Here is an 18740-nt window from a genome sequence, read left to right as displayed (position 1 = left end):
GAAGTGGGAGGGAAGTTAGATCTTACCTGCTTCTTGGATAAGATCTTGTGGGATTTGTCATGGATGGAGGTCTAAGGTGAATTCACTAAGGACCACAACTTTGCTACAGGGAAGGTAATAATGAGGAGGCATATCGCCCTCATTTGCTGGTAGGATCCCCTGGAGATGTCCTGCAGGAGTTCGGTTGCAGTCTGTGCCACGTCACGCTGCACCCCCTCCCCCCCGCCACACACACACACACACACACACACACACACACACACACACACACACACACACACACCTGCCTGATATGAGAATCACCAAAGGAGCAGAGCTCCTGCTGGGGTGCAGGACCCTAGAACTCCCGAAGGCCCCATTGCAGACACTGCTGATAGTGCCTGCATTTGACAAGAAATAAAGGGCCACTGAAACTCTAAGCCCATTTTTCTTTTACCCCTGGGTTTCTGACTCATTGCAATTAAAATCAGAGTAAGACCTATTCCAGAAAGTGTCAGACCTTAAAAGAGAAGTGGACAGCTCAGACGCAGGGCAGAAAGCTGAAAAAGGAGATTGAGATGAAGATTGTGAAGGCCCTTGTATCTCAGGATAAGGAACTTTATACCATAAGCAGTGAGCAGCCACAAGGATTTTTTTTTTTAAGTAAGCAGGTATTGGGAATGATATGATGCAGTTTGTATTTGGGAAAAATAACGTGCAGGCATGGGAGATAAACATAGAGGTGAAGGTGCGGTATGATGGTGAGATGAAAGAAAGGCCTGTTTATATTAGGTATAAAACCAGCAGATTATGGGGATTGATTGGGAATGAGGAAGAGCTGTGTGGTAGAGACAGCGAGTGCTCACTGTTCTCTGATTATCCTTTTGTCTGGGCACATGGGCGGCTTATACTCTTCTCTGTTTTCAGCCAGGTGAGCCCATGTGACATATTCTGGCCAGTGTGTTGTGAGCAGAAACCGAGTGTCATTTCTAGGCTGAAGCACTTAAGTGTCACTGGAAGACCTTCCAGCATCATCTTCTTCTTGTGCAATAACGAGGAGGCTGTGTGTTTCAGATAGTTCGTTCAGCTCCTGGTTGGGGGAGCCTGAGTCAGCTGAGTCTCTGTAGAGAGGACAGTTGCCCTGTAGAGCTGTTCAGGTCTATAGTGATCAACATTTGTAGCATGAAGCTGCTGATATTTAGGGGATGTTTGTTGCCACAGCCTATCCTAACATATTCTGACTAAAACATGGTGATCGTTGGTAGCATGCATTTGTAGATGGAACCTATAGTAGAAAAACAGATTTTCCTTATTGTCATGTGGGGCAGTCTGCGGGGTCTCTGGTCCCACTCCCCACATAAGAACGCAGGACATGGTGAGGCCAAAAAGGAACACCCACAGAGCCATAGGTAGGGGAGTTATACCACAATAGTCTCGCTGGCGGCTGGGTTGGAGACGTAGGAGGCAGGAGCCACACTATCTGCAACCCACCATCCACTTGTCTCTGCCAAACAATCTCACTTGCTAGCAATCCGCTTCTCTACAATCTGCAATCCACACTCCGCCGCTTGCTAGCTCAGCCACCATCTTCTTGCTAGCCCCCATTTTCCGCTAGCGTAGCCATGGCAGTTATGTTAGTGGCCAGTGGCTCACTGGTTAGAGCTGACGGCCAACTAGTCACAGCTGATGGCCATCCAATCACAGTTGATGGCCATTTACTACCTGAAGCAGCACCTTTCCACCTGACGGCAAGAGCCTGGAAACTGCACTCCTGGCTCTGTCCCCACACTTACTGTGTTCCTTTATATTTTTAAGAGGTGCCACCTGAGAAATAAAACCCTGCATACATGCTGAGTTAGAATTAGGTAGGTTTCTTTCTGTGATTTCTTAGCGCTTTTAATACACTGTGGTGACATTTGAAACTTCAAGCTGAGGGAGAGTATGCATTGCTTCCTAAACTTATCTGACTATGAAATCACCTTTTTGGGCAAGTGCACTTATTAACATTTTGAGGAGCACAGTTAAGGAAATACCAGGTTACACAATTGTAATGGTCCAGGCATAAAACTAATTGCATAAGTTTTATTTTTATTTGCAAGAAGAGCCCTCGACTGGAAAGCAAAGATAGATTTGGGGGGGAAATGGAAAGGATTGGCAGTAGTGGGACTTACTAGATATTTAAACGAAGAGTAAAGAGATTATATTATTTCAGTATACCAACTTATTTCCAGTTGATTCCTTACCAGTCTCCACAGTGCCTTTCCAGACCGTTGTTCTTTCCTCAAGCCATCAGTCCCATTTCTAACCCTCTTCGTGTTGGCAGAGGGTCTTAACCTTCCTACCTTACTGAATCTCTGTTTGACATGAGCTCCTCTTCCAGTCCACCTTGGAATGTCTTTAACAGCATTCCTTTTATTTCCCGCTGTCTCAGACGGAGAAATGTTGTGCCAAAAGTGTTAACATACCTCCCCTCTCCTGACACACACACACACACACACACACACACACACACACACACTCACTCACTCACTCTTTGTGCCGTCTTCCATTTCCTCCATTTGTTAGTTTGCGTCTTTTCCTCTCCATCGCCTCCCCCTGTGCCTATAGATGTATTAAGTCATTGTTATTGGGTGAAACAGCACATCTCCTCTTCTAGTCTGCATCAACCCTTCAAATTACTATTGCTTTCTTTTGGTAACCCCTATATTTCCTTCCTTACGGACAAACATGTTTGGAATGCCTACTCTGTGCCAAGAACTCTTCTGGGTGCCAGGGACACAAAGACAAATAAGATAAGCCTCTTCCAGTGGGATGAGACATCCAAGTGAACAGGCCACTGCAGTGGAGTGTGGCAGTGTTATGACACGGTGTGGCACAGGGCATCATGGGGTGCCAAGCAGGAGCACAGAGCTAGGCTGGGCGTATCAGAGAGGCAATCTCACAGGAGATGAGTGATCCTTAAAGAAGTTAGCCAGCCAGTGCAGGGGCTGGAGGGGAGAACAAGTGTCGGTGCATGGAAAGGTGAGAGTAGGATGGACTTCAGAAACTGGGTGGCCTCCATGCATTGTTTCAACATTAATGCTGCTTAGAAAGAGGTGCACCAGAGGACACCAGTGAGTTTTTATGTTCAAATGGTCGCTTAAAAAATTTGTTCATCCTCCGTGTCCTCATTGGAGCAGTAATGGTTGCTGCTCACTCTCTAGTCCATGAATTCTTTTATCTCTTAACTTGTGGTCCTTTTTCTAATTTTCTAACCATGCTCCTTTTCTCAGAAATCTCCCTTCAATACTGGTGTTCCCGAGCTCGCCAGCCCTCTCCCCCTTCTCTTCACCCTCGCCATTAGCAGTTTTTTTATCCATACAACTTTCTTTGGAATTTGAATTTATCTTCAGCCTTGCCTTTCCTCGCATGGTCCCCTGTGCCGTGACCATCCCTTCACTGTGCCTGCCCATATCATATGCTTTGCATGAGTCTGAATTTGTATTTGTTTGAAATGTGAGTATAAATTATAGGCGTTTAAAAAGAACGTGGTAGCTTCTCTATGCCCACATATCGTTCACGAGCTAATAGTTTTTGACAGTGCCAGGTGGAAGCAGGTGGATAATGCTGAGACCTCTTGTGCCAATACCTATGAACAGCTGGGGAACAAATCTGCTTTTAGTTTCTAGAGCTATTGGGTTGTTAATAAAATTCTGTTATGTAGGTTTTCTGGGAACACGTATTGTCTTATTGTCCAGTTACATCACGGTAGATTCTGTTTTTGGTGAATTGCCATATAATGAGCAATAACCTGCATTTGTCTTGTTAGCTTTGTTAGAGCAGACAATTAGTTGAGTATATTGATTCAGTGTTATCTTTTGGGATGCCGTAGGTAGAATGTTAACTACTCTTGTAGAATGTTTACATTTCTGCCAAACCTCCTGTCGTGCGGGGTGGCCTGCAGGGTCTCAGCTCCCTTCACTGCTCCCCACACATAGAACACAAGACATGGTCAGGCCAAAAAGGAACACCCACGGAGCCATAGATAGGGGAGTCATACTACTATATTCTCGCTGGTGGCTGGGTTTGAGACACAGGAAGCAGGAGCCACACTGTTTGCAACCCCCACTGCGCCGCTTGCTAGCTCAGCCACCATCTCCTTGCTAGCCCCCATTTTCTGCTAGCGTAGCCACAGCAGTTATATTAGTGGCCAATGGCTCACTGGTTACAGCTGATGGCCATCCAATCACAGTTGATGGCCATTTACTACCTGAGCCAGCACCTTTCCACGTGAGGCCGAGAACCTGGAAACTGCACTCCTGGCTCTGTCCCCACACTTCCTGTGGTGTGGTCACTAATGCTATTCACCCATTTTTTCCAGTTCTCCTCATCCTGGGCACATGGCTGTTCACCATCTCCCCTTCCTCACCAAATGGTGACCCTCTAGATTGTGGAGGCTCAGTCCTCTGTTGAAGAGACATGGAGCCAACTTGAAATGGACGTGCAGAGTGTGTGAAAAATAAAACTGTGTCACCGCAGCATAATATAGCCCATTCTCAGTGATGTGCTTTGGCAAATTTTGTCAGTATTTGGAAAATTAAAGTTAATGGTTGCCTGGGGTATAAAAGTGGTTCTACATTTTCTTAATATCTCAGGTAGTACATTGGGACTGTGAAAAAGAATTCTCTGGTGGATGAATGGTGTTCTAGCGTGTTAAATGGGTTTCACTCTTATCTGAATTTCTAATTAGAGTCCTTTAATATAATCACCATTTTGTGGCATAACAGGCTCTTAAGAGAATTATGAAATAGATGTCATCTTTTCATTTTTATTGAAAAAGGGAAACAGGTAAGTTACTGAAAGATTTAATAAGGATAGTCAACAAATGTGGCCAGGTGCTGTGGAGGACTTTGGGTTTTAATGGTAACCAGGATAAAACCTGGACCTTTAAGAACTTAATCTAGCAGAGGAGATAAACTGCAATTAAAGCGTTAGATGATAAGTGTTATTATCATCTAAGGGAAGCTTAGGATGTGAAGGACGAAGGGGGGGGGGGGCGCCCTAACGCTGAGTCGTGCTGTTGGGTTTTCTTAGGGAGGTGACATTTGTTCAACTGAGGTTAGATGCCTGCTCTGTGCCAGGTAATGTGATGGCTGTTGGGGCTACAGCAGAGAAGAAAAGCATGGTCCTGCCCTTGCAGCGCTTATTGCTGAGTGGTGATGAGTGGGGGTTAGCCAACACATTCTCTGAGGTGGAGGCCTGTGTGCAAAGGCTGGGGTTGTGCGATGCAGCTGGAGAGGAGCCCGGGACCAGAGGTTGAAGAGCTTCACACACAAATAAAAACTCCAGACATACTTGTTAAGTAATGGTCAGTAAATAAATTGTACAAGATAACACACACATTTCCTGAAAATACAATATCTTACGCCAAAAAACACACACAAAAAAACAGATTTTGAATGCTATATTTGATTAAGAAACTTGTTAAATTGAAAGTTGCCTTTGGGGAGAATAAGGAGAACTCGATGTAGTAGGGTTTAAATATTTGGCAAACGGGGGTAGTTTTTAGCTTGTAATATTGTTGGGGGGGGGGGGGAAGAGGAGTCATGGATGATGCCCGAGTTTTGGGTCCCATAGGAAGTTGGGGAGGCCAGGCAGGCAGAGGACCTGGTGTCGTGTTGTCTTTGCTCCACAGTCGCTGAGCCCAAGTTCCAATCCCAAATCAGGTGCTTCTAGGTGACACTTAATGGCAGTTTCCACATCTGTGAGCCGGGGATTAGTGGTAACTCATTGGGTACTTGAAAGGATTAAACAAATGTGGGAAAAAGAAAGCGGTGGTAAATAGGTAATTCGTACTTACTTGTTTAACCTGTACTCCACTCTTACTGGAATCAGGGCAAGGTCTGCATCTGTTTTGTTTACTGCTCTTTTCCCAGCCCTCATCAAGGCCTGGCACATAAATGCAGTACAACTCCCAATAATGAAATAAAGGGGTTCTGGAGGAGAAGAAATGTCATTTTTCCCTCTACCCTTCTAAATTCTTGGTTGAGACTTTCCCACCCTGTCGTGCGGGGAGGCCTGTGGGGTCTCTGCTCCCGCTCCCCACACAAGAACACAGGACATGGTGAGGCCAAAAAGGAACACCCACGGAGCCATAGATGGGGGAGTCATACCACTATATTCTCGCTGGCGGCATCCGCCTCTCTGCAATCCGCTCTTTCTAGCCCAGCCACCATCTTCTTGCTAGCCCCCATTTTTTTCTCTGTCTGCTAGCACAGCCACAGCAGTTATATTAGTGGCCAATGGCTCACTGGTTACAGCTGACGGCCAACTAGCCACAGCTGATGGCCATGCAATCACAGTTGATGGCCATTTACTACCTGAGCCAGCACCTGTCTATGTGAGGCCGAGAGCCTGGAAACTGCTTTTTGGGGTTCTGTCCCCACACACCCCCATCATAAAATTCATATTAACAGGAGTGAAACAAGTTTAATAACATGTATACCTCCTGTACACATGGGAGAGATGCAGGAAAACTGAGTGTCTTCCCTGAGAGGGCCCAAGACATCACTTTAAATACCTTCCTCAGCTAAAGACAAAAGATGTGAGGGTGTGGTGGAGATGGTGGGGAGCCAGTTACAGGAGGTTTTCCGGGAAAAGCGCAGGCCAAGAGGACAAGGTTGTTTCACAGATTTAAATCATTGTCTTCTCCACTGATAAGAGTTTCTAGAGATTTAGAGTCATCCTTCCTTTTCTGGCACTCAGAGGGAGCCACCCTTACAAATAAGATTTCCTTTATACATGTAAATGTCTCTTACAAAAGGGTAATTTGTACTAGGTTTGCAGAACGTTTCCTGTTTGCTTTTTCTTAAAAATAACCAGCTCAAGATAACCCTTATGCCAAAAAGGCATGTTTTTTTTTGTGTGTGGGAGGGGCATATTCTGTTCCCCTTCAGTTCCAAAAAAAATGTAATTGCCTGAAATCAAGGGGGCACGATTGTGAGGGCCTAGAAACAGCTGGGCATCCTGTGAAGCCAGCTGTCTGGGGGTTCCTGGCTGCACATGAAATCCCTGCTGGTCACCGCGTGGCGGTTGTCCTTTCCAGTTTAGTTATGAGGTGGGTCAATTCTGTGCCCTCTGCCTGCCTGGTTGTGACTTTTGAGCCAGAAGAGCAGTGCGTTGGAGCTTTATCGTACCTGGTATTTGTTAGGTAATGCCTAATGTGTGTGTTTTATAGGGCTACTGAAAAAAATTACCGTAAACTGGATGATTTAAAACAACAGAAATGTGTTTTCCCCACAGTTGGAGGCCAGAAGACTGAACTGAGGGTATTGGCAGGGCCGTGCTCTCTCGGAAGGCTCTAGGGAGAATCCTTTCTTTGCCTCTTCCAGCTTCTTCAGGTGGCTGCTGGCACCCCCATGTGAAAAATAGGCATCAGATAAAGAATTAGACTAGAGGTTTATTTATCATGCTTTTTGTTTGTTTCAGAGTCAAGGTTTTAACTTAGCAATTCATCCTGAGAGAGAAAGGACTGTTGGCAGGCAGTCCCAGTATACAGAGTAGGGCCTAGAACCCAAAGCAGAAAGGACACAGAACAATGGAAGAGCCCACAGGTTTTGGCTGTGGATCTGGACATTCAGTTGCTCTGACGACCGTAGGCCATTTTGCTTGTTTGGTCAATCTCTCCATCCATAAAACTAGGGTGACGCTATCCACATACCAAGATTCCTGGTGATGAAATGAGATGTAATGGAAAGTTCCCCATGCAATGCCTGGCACATATTGGTGCTCATTCAGAGTGCTGGGCTCAGGTAGGGGAAGGGGAGGGGCAGGAGTGAGGGTGCTGTAGAAAGAATCTTATCCAGCCTTTCAAAAGCGAAACGTTGCATTTGTAAGGAGAGTCACTGCCAGGGATGAGCAGACAGAAGCATTTGGAGGTGATCGGTTCTTGTTGAATCCCTTCTTCAGGGGGAAATGGATCAGGGGAATTGTAAGAGCTTTTCTCAGCTCCACTCTCACCTTCCCCCACGTTTAGAACTTTACTGTGATATTTAATAGCTCTAGACATATTAGCTATTCCTAATCATTTCGGATTCATTTTATTTCAAAGCTAAAAGAGAAGGAATTTCTTGTGATGCTGTATATGTCTGATTACATTTACTTGACAAACTGAAGCTAGAGTCCGTTTGGTTAAATTCCGATTATTCTCATGTCCTACTTTTAATAGACAAATGATGGAAGAACTCTTATCAACGGTAGCAGTTCTTTCTCATATCTTCTTCTATTGTTGCCTTTATCTTTTGTTTCCCTTAGGGTCATTGTGATGGAAGAAGTGGACTACTGTATTTCTGAATAGTCTTTCATGTGTAGAAATACAGTTTATACCCTTTGGACAGTCTGTTGGTGACCCACTTTTTATATTCTTTATTGTGCAAGTGTTTTTGTTCGTGGAAAGAAGCTCCTTCTACTATGTGTATTTTGTGTTCAAAGTATTACATTTATACCTACAATCCAACTTTGAAAATCAATTTCTTAAACAGTTCTTCAATCTACTTAAGCATGATTATAGACTTAAATTTCTATTACCGTTTTCAACTACAGTGATTCTTTTGAATACTCCAAGCACACAAAGATCCAGTAATTATGAAACATGTAACACCCTTAAGCCTCTTCTAAAATACCATGGGGGTTCATTTATTGTTCTTGAACTTGTTTACTTTTCCCAGGTCTGTAGCAACATATATCTTGACAACTTCTAGTGTTAGAGTAATACGCATTTTGATACTTTCCTGGGATATACTGATACAGTAGGACAGTTCCACAATTACAGAAACCTTATCACAGCCAGAAGAATAGTCTGTCCAGCTGAGATGACAGGATCTAGTTGTCAGCCAGTTGAGGTTTGGTCATCTCTATGTTCATCAAATCCAAGCCGCTGATTATCTGGCTGGCCCCTTTTTATATTTGTCCTCCATTTGTTAACATCAGTAAGATTTGGAGCCATGCTTTCCACACCAATCCTAGTTTTTGTGACACATGCTGTTCCCCCTAGAATGTTTTATTCTCCAAATTTTGCTTGGCCAGCATTTCGTGGACCATTGCCCTGTCACCGATGATTGCCGGGTCTCTTTGCATCATTGGAAACTTACATATGCTTTATGAGTATCTGACTCCATTGGTAGGGCCCTCTGAGGGTATCACCTCCTAGGACATGAGGGGTGCAGTCTGCAGTTAGTGCACCTTTTAGAACACATAGCTAATTCATCATCTCGATACATGGTTCAGTTTTCTTTCCCATGGTTATAAAGTGCACTGAGGTCTTTCTTGTTATCGGTATACTCTGCCTTTGCTGGGACTAGTATTACGAAGTTTCCTGCGTTCACCGTTCTCTACTTAAATAAATATTTAACAGACGAAACAAAACACCTGGCACTCTTCCATTTATTAAAATAAAAACCAAAAAAAACTGAACTGATACTCTTTTCTTTTTGATGATAACACCTTGTTGTATAACTTTTCTTGTTTGGGTATCATTATGAAATCATGCCTTTCACATCGGGATTGCGTTACTGTCTTTGATGCTCACGTTGTCCCATCTTGGCCAGGGATTTGTCCTTTCAGCACTACCCTGACCTCCTTGAATACCATCTACCTTTCTGGGCTTGCCAATCTTTCATTTTTCCTGCACCAAAATATGTAATTGTTTACCCTCCAAGAATCCTTGGTTCCTTTCTTTGGAGAGTAGCTTGAAACCAAAATCTGGGTGCTAGTTTTGTGTAACAAGTACTTACATGATGTTTACTATGTGCCAACTATTGTTCTAAACTCTTTACAAGTATTGCCTCATTGACTTACTGTAACAATCCTATGACATAGGTACTATTGTCTCCATTTACTAGATGAGGACACTGAAGCCCAGAAAAGATAAGGAACTTGTCCAGGGTCACACAACTAGTAGATGGCCCGCCAGACTTGGAACACAGGAAGTCTGGCTGTGAATTTGTGCTGCTTAGGGGCTTGGGGGTACACGTGGATGTTGTTGGTGTGGCAAAAACTTTTGCAGCTATTAAGCTAGATTGAGGTGAAAGCCGGAAAATTTTCAAGTTTATAGGTTTAATTGATTTTTTCCAAGAAATGAACATTTCACATACTAAAACGTCATTGATTTTAGACACACTATTATTTTATAAACTAGTAAGAAAAAAACAAAAACTGCAAACTTAACCAGGACACAGTGCTCATAGCGGTGATCCTGGGTGACTCCTGAATAGATCACACCACCCTCTGTGGCTTTGAAATTTCTTGTCCTCTGTGACAAGGAAGGCAGTTTCTCCTGCTTTCACTTTCGTTGGTTGGCATCTGACAGCAATCCTTTCACCCATTAATCATGACAAAATGTGCAAAGCTTTGTCTAATGCTGAATTTCTTTCTTTCTTAGGTCCTATGAAATAGTCAGTTACAGTATTGCAAGAAAATATGGCACAGCACATATTGGCTTTAGTCATAATATTATGCCCCACAGTTCTTTTTGTGGGTCTGTGTGTGCGTGACCCCTTGGTGAGCACACAGCCCTTTGTTTCAATGCTGAGTGGAATGAAGCTTTTTCGAAGGCCTTTTCTATGGTATCTCAGGTCCACATAAGAAGTACCAACGGTGCACGATCAACTCACTTGAAGTGGTGACAGTGTGAACAATTTTCACCAATTCAAGTTTGTATTATGTTTTTATATACCCTGTTCTTCTTATGCTATGAGGTTTCATCAACCACTAAGACTTACTGTTATAGTGTGACTCCAGAAGAAAGACACCCTTTCAGAAATGTATTACCCTGTAAATAGATGAAATAGCAAATGTAAGTGTACACCAAATTTTGGAGTTGCCCTTCCATTTCACAATTCTGTTCTAGAAATTGAGGTCCCCTTGAAAATCTGTTTGACTCATGGTTCATATATAACCTTGTAATACCCCTAAGTACTATTTTAGAAAGGATTCAATTCCCTTAGACTCTCTACCCCTCCTCTGTCTTCCCCGCTCCCTGCAATGACAACTACGCACAACTTGGTACTTACCAAGTTTGCAAATCTTGAGTAAAGTTGATGGTAATGTTTCATTTTTTCTGTCATTGGAGGGGTTTGAGTGGGTAGGTATTCTCGATCCTTTTCTATCCAGCTGGATCTAAAAGCGTGGACAGACTTCTTATCCTCAGTGATTAACCAACACCTGGCTTTTAGACCTAGTTGTTTACGTAACCAGAATCCATTTTATCCACCATTGTTATTTTCTTGTTGCCTCCTTCAAATGTTGTGAAAGCACTAGAATATGGAGGATGAGATTACATCAGAGGGTGGAAGTCTTAAAATAATATTTCAGGATATTTCTGGACCAAGTGTGTGCTTGACTTCCTGTTGCTTTGTCTTTCACCAAGCTCTGCGTTCTCCTTTTAGAGTATTCGCTGCTGACATGCTTCCACCTCTTCACCAGCTGTTTTTATCTTAAAGCATTAAAGAGGTTTTCAGACTTGAGGTTGGTTGATGGAGGTGTCTCTTAAGAAATGGATTGTGCTAATTACTTCAAATGGGAAGAACGGGGATTCTGGTGATACCTGAAATGCAGTGGTCATAAAACTTCACTCTTTGCCAGGATATTATCTAGTGTGTTCATGTGAGGAGGGGACGACAGTTGCCCTTAGAGCTGCCTTACAAAGTGAAATATCCATAATGGGCAATATGTTTGAACCCCCCCAACCATGTCCACTAATTTGAGTGCTACATAAGAACCTCATAAAACGGTGATCAAATATTTAGTCTGATTAGATTAGTTCAGCCCACTTGATGGGAAGATAACTCCTTTGGCCATAGGAGATAGGCCTGTATGTTTATCTCTAAACTGTGGCTGGTGTTTTGAATTATGAGTGGGTCCTCCAATCTATTGTAGATCCTCACCGGTTCAACTTCCACTATCATTCTATCATTCTTAGGAGTAACAATAATTGTTAAGGTCATTGGAGCTTCAACAAGTATTGAACTCTTCCTATGTTCCAGACACTGGGTTAAGGGTTACTAAACGAGGTTGGACAATTAGGTTCGCGAACTCATCCTAGGAAAGGTGCTACATACCTCATTGCTGAATATCACTATGGTCACCTTCAAAGCAATTTTGGAACTCCTCAGAGCTGTCGTTGTATTATTCTTGATGTCCTCAATGTTATTAAAATGTCTTCCTTTCAATATTTATCTTTGCGTAAAGAAAGAAGTCATTGAAGGCCAGATCAGGTGAGTAGGGAGGGTGTTCCAATACAGTTATTTGTTTACTGGCTAAAAACTCCCCCACAGACAGTTCCTTGTGAGCTGGTGCATTTTTGTGATGCAAGAGCCATGAATTGGTGGCGAAAAGTTTGGGTCTCTAACATTTTCATGCAGCCTTTTCAGCACTTCCAAATAATAAACTTGGTTGACTGTTTGTCCAGTTTGTACAAATTCATAATGAATTATCCCTCTGATATCAAAAAAGGTTAGCAACATCATTGAAACAAGGTTGCGAAATTAATTGTCAGACCTCACATTAATCTTCAAAGTAATTCTATGATGTCAAGAATGTTGTCATGTAGATGAAGAAGTGATTCTTAGAGGTAAAATGACTTGCCAAAGGCCTTAGCCAACACTGGGAAGTCAGGACGCTGACCCAGGTAGAGAGCCAGCAGAGTCGGGGTGGGGTCACCCCATTAGCTTTGGTTCTCACTAGGCTGTGCCAGGCAGGGCTAGGAATGCATCCTGAGGTTGTGTGCTTTGTCTGGAAAATGGTCTAGTGTTGGACAATCATCAATGGTGTCCAAGTGTCTCTGCTTTGTAAATTTTTTTAAAAATCCTAAACCTTTTCAAGAAGCGTTTATATTTGGTTATTCAGCCCTCTCAATTGGTTTGAGAGGAACCCTCCTAAGTAAGCAAATCATGAAACAATCATTCCCATATATATTCTCTTCTATTATCTCATTTTATTCTAATCATAGAAGCTTGTGTCAGAAGTAGTAGCTTATAGAACTTCCTTGCTGCTCCAACTTCACAGGTGAATGACATTCAAGAGCCTCTGGGATGCCTGGAGCAGGGGCTCTGTTCTTCTTAACCCCCCCACCCCCACCCCATTGGGGAATTCCTAGTATGGCATCTTACAGCATATGAATGCCATCGTCCCCTCTTATCCATGGGGGATACATTTCAAGACCCTCAGTGGATGCCTGAAACCATGGATAGTACTGAACCCTATGTATACTATATTTTTTCCTATATACATGTACATACATATGATAAAGTTTAATTTATACATTAGGCACAGTAAGAGATTAACAGCAATCAGTAATAATAAAATAGAACAATTATAACAATGAACTGTAATAAAAGTTATGTGAGTGTAATCACTCTTTCAAGGCATCCCTTGCTGAAGTCTTATAGATTCAATACTTTCGGGCGCAACACATTGCCATCAGTGAGAGGACCTTTTTTGTTTGCATCTTTCACCCACAAATTGAATGCCTTTCCGTCTTCCTAAGCCCATCTTACGCACTGTGGCATCACTTTTGCAGTTTGAGGTGTGGCAGTAAAACTAGCAATGATTTGTTTTTTCTTCATTATTTCACAGGTTTAAGGTTTGTTCTTACTGTAGATCTTAGCAACCTCAGCATACAATTTTTTTTTCTCATTAAATTGAGAACTTTCACCTTTGCACTTAAAGGAAGCATTTTATGACTTCTCTTTGGCATATCCGAATTGCCAGCATCACTACTCTTGTGATTTGGGGCCCTAATTAAGTAAAATATGGGTTATTTGAGCACAAGCAGTACTGTAAAACCACGTTGGATCTGATAACCCAGGTGGCTACTAAGTGACTAAGGGGCAGGGAGCATCTTCAGTGTGGAGACGCTGGACAAAAGAATGATTCAGGTGCTGGGAGGGACCAAGATTTCATCACCTACTTGGAATGGCACAATTTAAAACTTATGAATTATTTATTTCTGGAATTTGACCATGAGTAACAAATCATGGAGAGTGAAACTGCAGATAAGGGGGGACTGCTGTAGTCATTAATTGGATAACGTGCTTAGGAAGGATTTTCTTTACCTGTTAGGAATGTTAAGGGCATATGCTACTTGGAGAACAGCTCTACTCTGATAAATCAGCTTGATATCTTTAATGTTAAGTGTACATATACTACTATGGTTGCACTTTTGTTGAGGCAACTTCCTTTATAAAGATTTATATAAATTTAAGACAATTATCCTTGGCAGTTCCTGGCAGCCCCACAACATGATTTTACCCCAAAGGCCTCTGTTGCCTAGGGCAGAAACCATCGAGCTTCTCTTTGACTTGCTTCAGATTTTGTTTGTAAAGTGGCAAGTTTTTATGAAACTAGACAGCGAGTTTCAATATTAGTGATCCTGAGTCTTTTCCTCTAATTCAAGTAATTTAGAAATAGAAATATGAGAACTAATTGGAGTGGGTTGCCGATAATTTTCATTCCTTCATTACAAATGTAAATTCACCTCCTAAGGGTTTTGAAAATGTGGCTTTGGAGACTTGGCTGGTGGCACTGAGGACTTATGGTATCAGTGAACACAATATTCATTGTACAACAGAAAGCCCTCCCCTGCCATTAGAAGGCACCAAACTTATGGGATTGGAATCTCTCCTCTGTTCTGAGCAAACCTACCTGTCACAAACATAGATCAGGTTATGTGGAAAGAGAGGTGGATGGCCCTGCCATTTTGTAGCCTCCAAGTTCTCTGTGTTCTGTAGATGTGGGATTTTCACTAGCCCTGAGAAAACCAAGAAGCATGTGTGGGGGAGAAAAAAATAAGTTCCCTCCCACCTTTCTAAATTCTTCTGGGTGGACTAGTAAATTCACATGAGACAAATTAACAGGAGAAATGTTCAAATTTATTATGTATGTATATATAGGGGTTCATATATATAGATGTGTATATATATGGTTATGTATATATAGGGGTTCCATTAGACTATGAGACTTGAGAACAGGTTAGGCAGTGAAGGCTTTAGGTTGGGTCTTGAAGTGGGGTGGGGGGGGGCAATTCACAAGAGGATAGAAAAGCAAATGTTTGGTAAACAAATGTTTGCTAGGCCACCTTTAACAATGGGACGCAGAGAGGATTTTGATACAATGGGCCTTGCTAGGTTCCTCCCTGTCTATCACACGCTGGTTCATATTAAACCATAGTTACCTGTGATGACAGCTCCCTCACTGGAGTGGCAAACTCTGACCGCCCAACACGTCTGGGTTTATTTCAGGTGGTAGTGGTGAGGGGGAAAGGCCAGAGACTTTGCTGGAAAGGATGAGATGTGCCTTGGAAATGACATCACAGCATATGGAGATAGACGTATGGGGAGCACTGAGGAAGGGATGCCCAAGATAGGCCTTCATCTCTGGAAATAGAATTTGTGAGGTACATGTGGCTGTTGGTTAGTAATGCTTTGAAGCCAGAGAGACCAGAGTTTAAATCCTATGTGTACTAGTCTCCTGGCCTCGCTTCCCTGTTGGTAAAATTGAAAACTGGTGTGAGGATTAGATGAGATGATGTAAGGACAACGGCCGGCCATATAAGATGTACTCATAAGACATGAGCTCCTTCCCCATCCTCCGTGCTGTCCACACACATCTTTCCTCTCTTATCCAGATGAGGAAATCAGTATTCAGAGACATGGCGTGCCTGAATGGTAGAATGTGGGCTACACTCGGATTTTTTTTTTTTTTTCAGTCCTGCTGCCTCTATTTCCCAAGAAGGCTGTGCATGCTTTATAAATGTCTGTCATTGGGCTGCCTGCCGTACAAGGCTGTTTCAGCTTTGTCTTCTTCATAGTTGGATCTGGTTGTGTTGTTTTACATACAAATAAAGGCTGTTGATTTGTCTCAGCAAAGCTGTCCTGTCTATTCATCGCTATGCTTGGTGGTAGGTACTTCTATAAAAGCTCTCCTACTGCCTAGTTACTTGGATGTTTTAAAATGTAATCAAAACTCACTCTTTTTAAAGAGAAGTGTGTGCCTCTGAGGCTTGTCTGTCAACATCTTGTAAATTGAACCATTTCCCCGTTGATTTACATTCTAATATCAGTTGTGTTGGGGTTTTTTGATCTTAAGTTGTCTGGGACACCCTATTACCTTTTTGTTTCTTTCCCTAGGCTATCTGTCAGGTAGTTAGTAAACTGTAAACACATACTATATAAGTACACCCAGGAGTTTTTAAGGGGAAGAATAAAGTTTTCTATAATACCATGATCCTATAATGCATATGTTTAACCCTATGTTATACTGCATGCCCCAATTTCTAAATTAAGGAACAGACTATTACTATTATGGCACGGATTACTGTTAATGTGTGTCACCTTTCCCAGCTCCATCATTGATGCTTTGGTTACAGTTTATCCCTAATTGTGATCACGTGCCCTGAACACTCAGCTGAAATCATGTGTGCAAAGCCTTTCAAGTGGCCTCCTAATAGTCTTAACACCAATTGAAGGCTGTTTGTTTTTTCAGTTAAAGGTTGAATTTCCTGTGGTTGTCACTTCAGTAAGGAGGAAAGGGATATCACATATTTTAATGTGTGTAAACTAAGAAAGCCACCTATGAGAGATGATAAATTTAGAAGTTTGCATGAGTTACATAAGCATTCAATTATGTATTTCAGGAAGTTGTTTAGAGATATGGGTTGATCATTACTGAGTAAATTTTTACCTCTAAGTGGCTGCCTTTTTGAAGCTTTTTTGCAAGTCCGCCTGTTTTCTAAATTTGGAAAAATCTGTGTATTTGAGCCTTGAAAACGACAGTCTCTTAGCAACATGGAAGGACTAAGGGGAACAAATTAAGAAGCGTGATTTATGTATGTTCTCACTGTTTTGAACACCATCCTGAAGGTAGATATTTTTTTAAGCTGTTTATAACATTTGATAAATTTAAAAAGTAATAAAAACAAGAGTGGTGTGTTTTTCCTGCTCTGTGCCTTTTTTCTTTGTTTCCCCACACTGTACATTTTTGCCCACTTGGAGGCTATACATGGCCTTTCATAATTAAAAATGAATTAAAAGGTCTGTGTGAAGGACTTTCTGCACCATACTTAATTCACTTAGAAACATTGCCTTGATAAACAGATGGATCAGTTTTAAGGAGAAAGCAGAGTTCACCCTCATTTTAGACATCTATAATAATATATTCAATTAACCTTGGAAGCATTTTGCACCTGTTATGAATCCATGGCTAAGGAAATGCAGAAGTGGCTCCCACCCCCATTTAAGGCTAATTATGTGCTATTGCTTAGTTCCCTTGCTTGTGAGGAATAGTGAGTGGGGGCAGAAGGGGAAGATTTATAGAGGGAGTTTGTTCCCTGGGCTGGGCTGAGAATCCAGCAGGGACCCTGGCTTGCTCTGCCATTCTTTTGGTGAAAGCAATCCACAAGGCCAGCTCAGATTCAATAGTGTGTGTGTGTGTGTGTGTGTGTGTGTGTGTGTGTGTGTGTGTGTGTAAATTTATCTCTTGATGGGAGGAATTCCTGGTGTCCATTTTTGGACATGATTTTTAATATAAAAAAAACATGTATTTACTTATGTTTCAGATACTATGTTCCATTGATTCTGAGATGTACACCCCACCCCCATGTTTTAATATCTCTGAAGTCAGGATGTATTTACTATGATAGCATCTTATCACCATTGGCTAGAGAGCACTGATACATTGTTGCCATTACCTGTGATTATGCAGATGTGGGCATAGCACTTGTGTTTATGTATATTGTTGGTAATACAAATGTCGAGGTTAATTGCATATGAAATGCCTTCAAACATATTAAATCATGATTCAACACTGAAACAAAAAGTTTTTGTGTACATAAAACGTCATAGAAACTGCAACAGGATGTAAATTTGATACCAGGGAAGCAAATTTTTAGTTAGAGGAATGACCACAGTATTTTTTTGCAAAGAAATAACCAAGAGCTTTCTGGGCCCTGAGACAGAAGATAAGTAGCTGAAGCTGTGTGACAGAGTTATGGTCAAAGAATTGCCTTCCAGACGATAAGTTAATGTAACTTGAAAACAGGAGAGAGCGATTAGATCCCTTCAAAGGGATGAAAGGAATTTCAAAGCAATAAGTGGCTGGTGTATCCAGTTCATAAGTTACACAGGACTGTTGAGGTGTAAGAATATCGATGTATCAAACTTCCTGCCAACTTAGAACTGTAGCTACTTATTTTCTAGTAATTTGTGATTTGAGGGAAAAAAAATGAGGTTAGACAGATAGGAAATGCTGATAAAACCCCAGCATTCTTCAGCATTTGAAGGCATTTTTTAAAAGGCTGTGATATTTTTTCTGTACTGTTCAAGGTGCTAACAAGATCAGGGTCACGAGTATGAGCTAGGAAAAGCACCTATTGCTGTGATGATTTGCACAATTGCTGATGGCCAAATGTTGCAGCGTAATTTGATTAAACTACAAAACAATTCCCAAGAAGGAGTTCTTCCCTAAAGACGTTACTGTGCCTGTGCACACACGTGTGCATGTGTGTGGCACTTTTCATTTCCAAAGATAGAAGCCCTGGTTATCTGAAAAGCCTTCTGTTGTGACATCGGGTAAGAACAAGAAAGTGCCAGCCTGAAAATTGGCATATTGAGTGTCTGGCAGCTGGAAGAATGTCCCAGAGACAGCAGTGGAGCATCGGGTGGAGAAAAATGGACATCAGCAACTGAATTAAAGTGATTCATAACAGTCAGACTTGGCATGTGAAGAGA

At 42.1% G+C, this 18740-nt stretch overlaps 1 protein-coding gene across 1 annotated transcript in view; it reads left to right on the top strand.

The window, feature by feature from the left end:
- PPM1H (protein phosphatase, Mg2+/Mn2+ dependent 1H) overlaps positions 1–18740 on the top strand; it is a 237844-nt gene that overhangs the window by 18982 nt on the left and 200122 nt on the right. The window lies entirely within an intron of this gene.

The sequence above is a fragment of the Rhinolophus sinicus genome, chromosome 1, assembly GCF_057876585.1.
Source record: "Rhinolophus sinicus isolate RSI-liver-muscle chromosome 1, RSI-T2T, whole genome shotgun sequence".
Taxonomy (NCBI): domain Eukaryota; kingdom Metazoa; phylum Chordata; class Mammalia; order Chiroptera; family Rhinolophidae; genus Rhinolophus; species Rhinolophus sinicus.
This window is presented reverse-complemented; position numbering and strand designations above follow the sequence as displayed.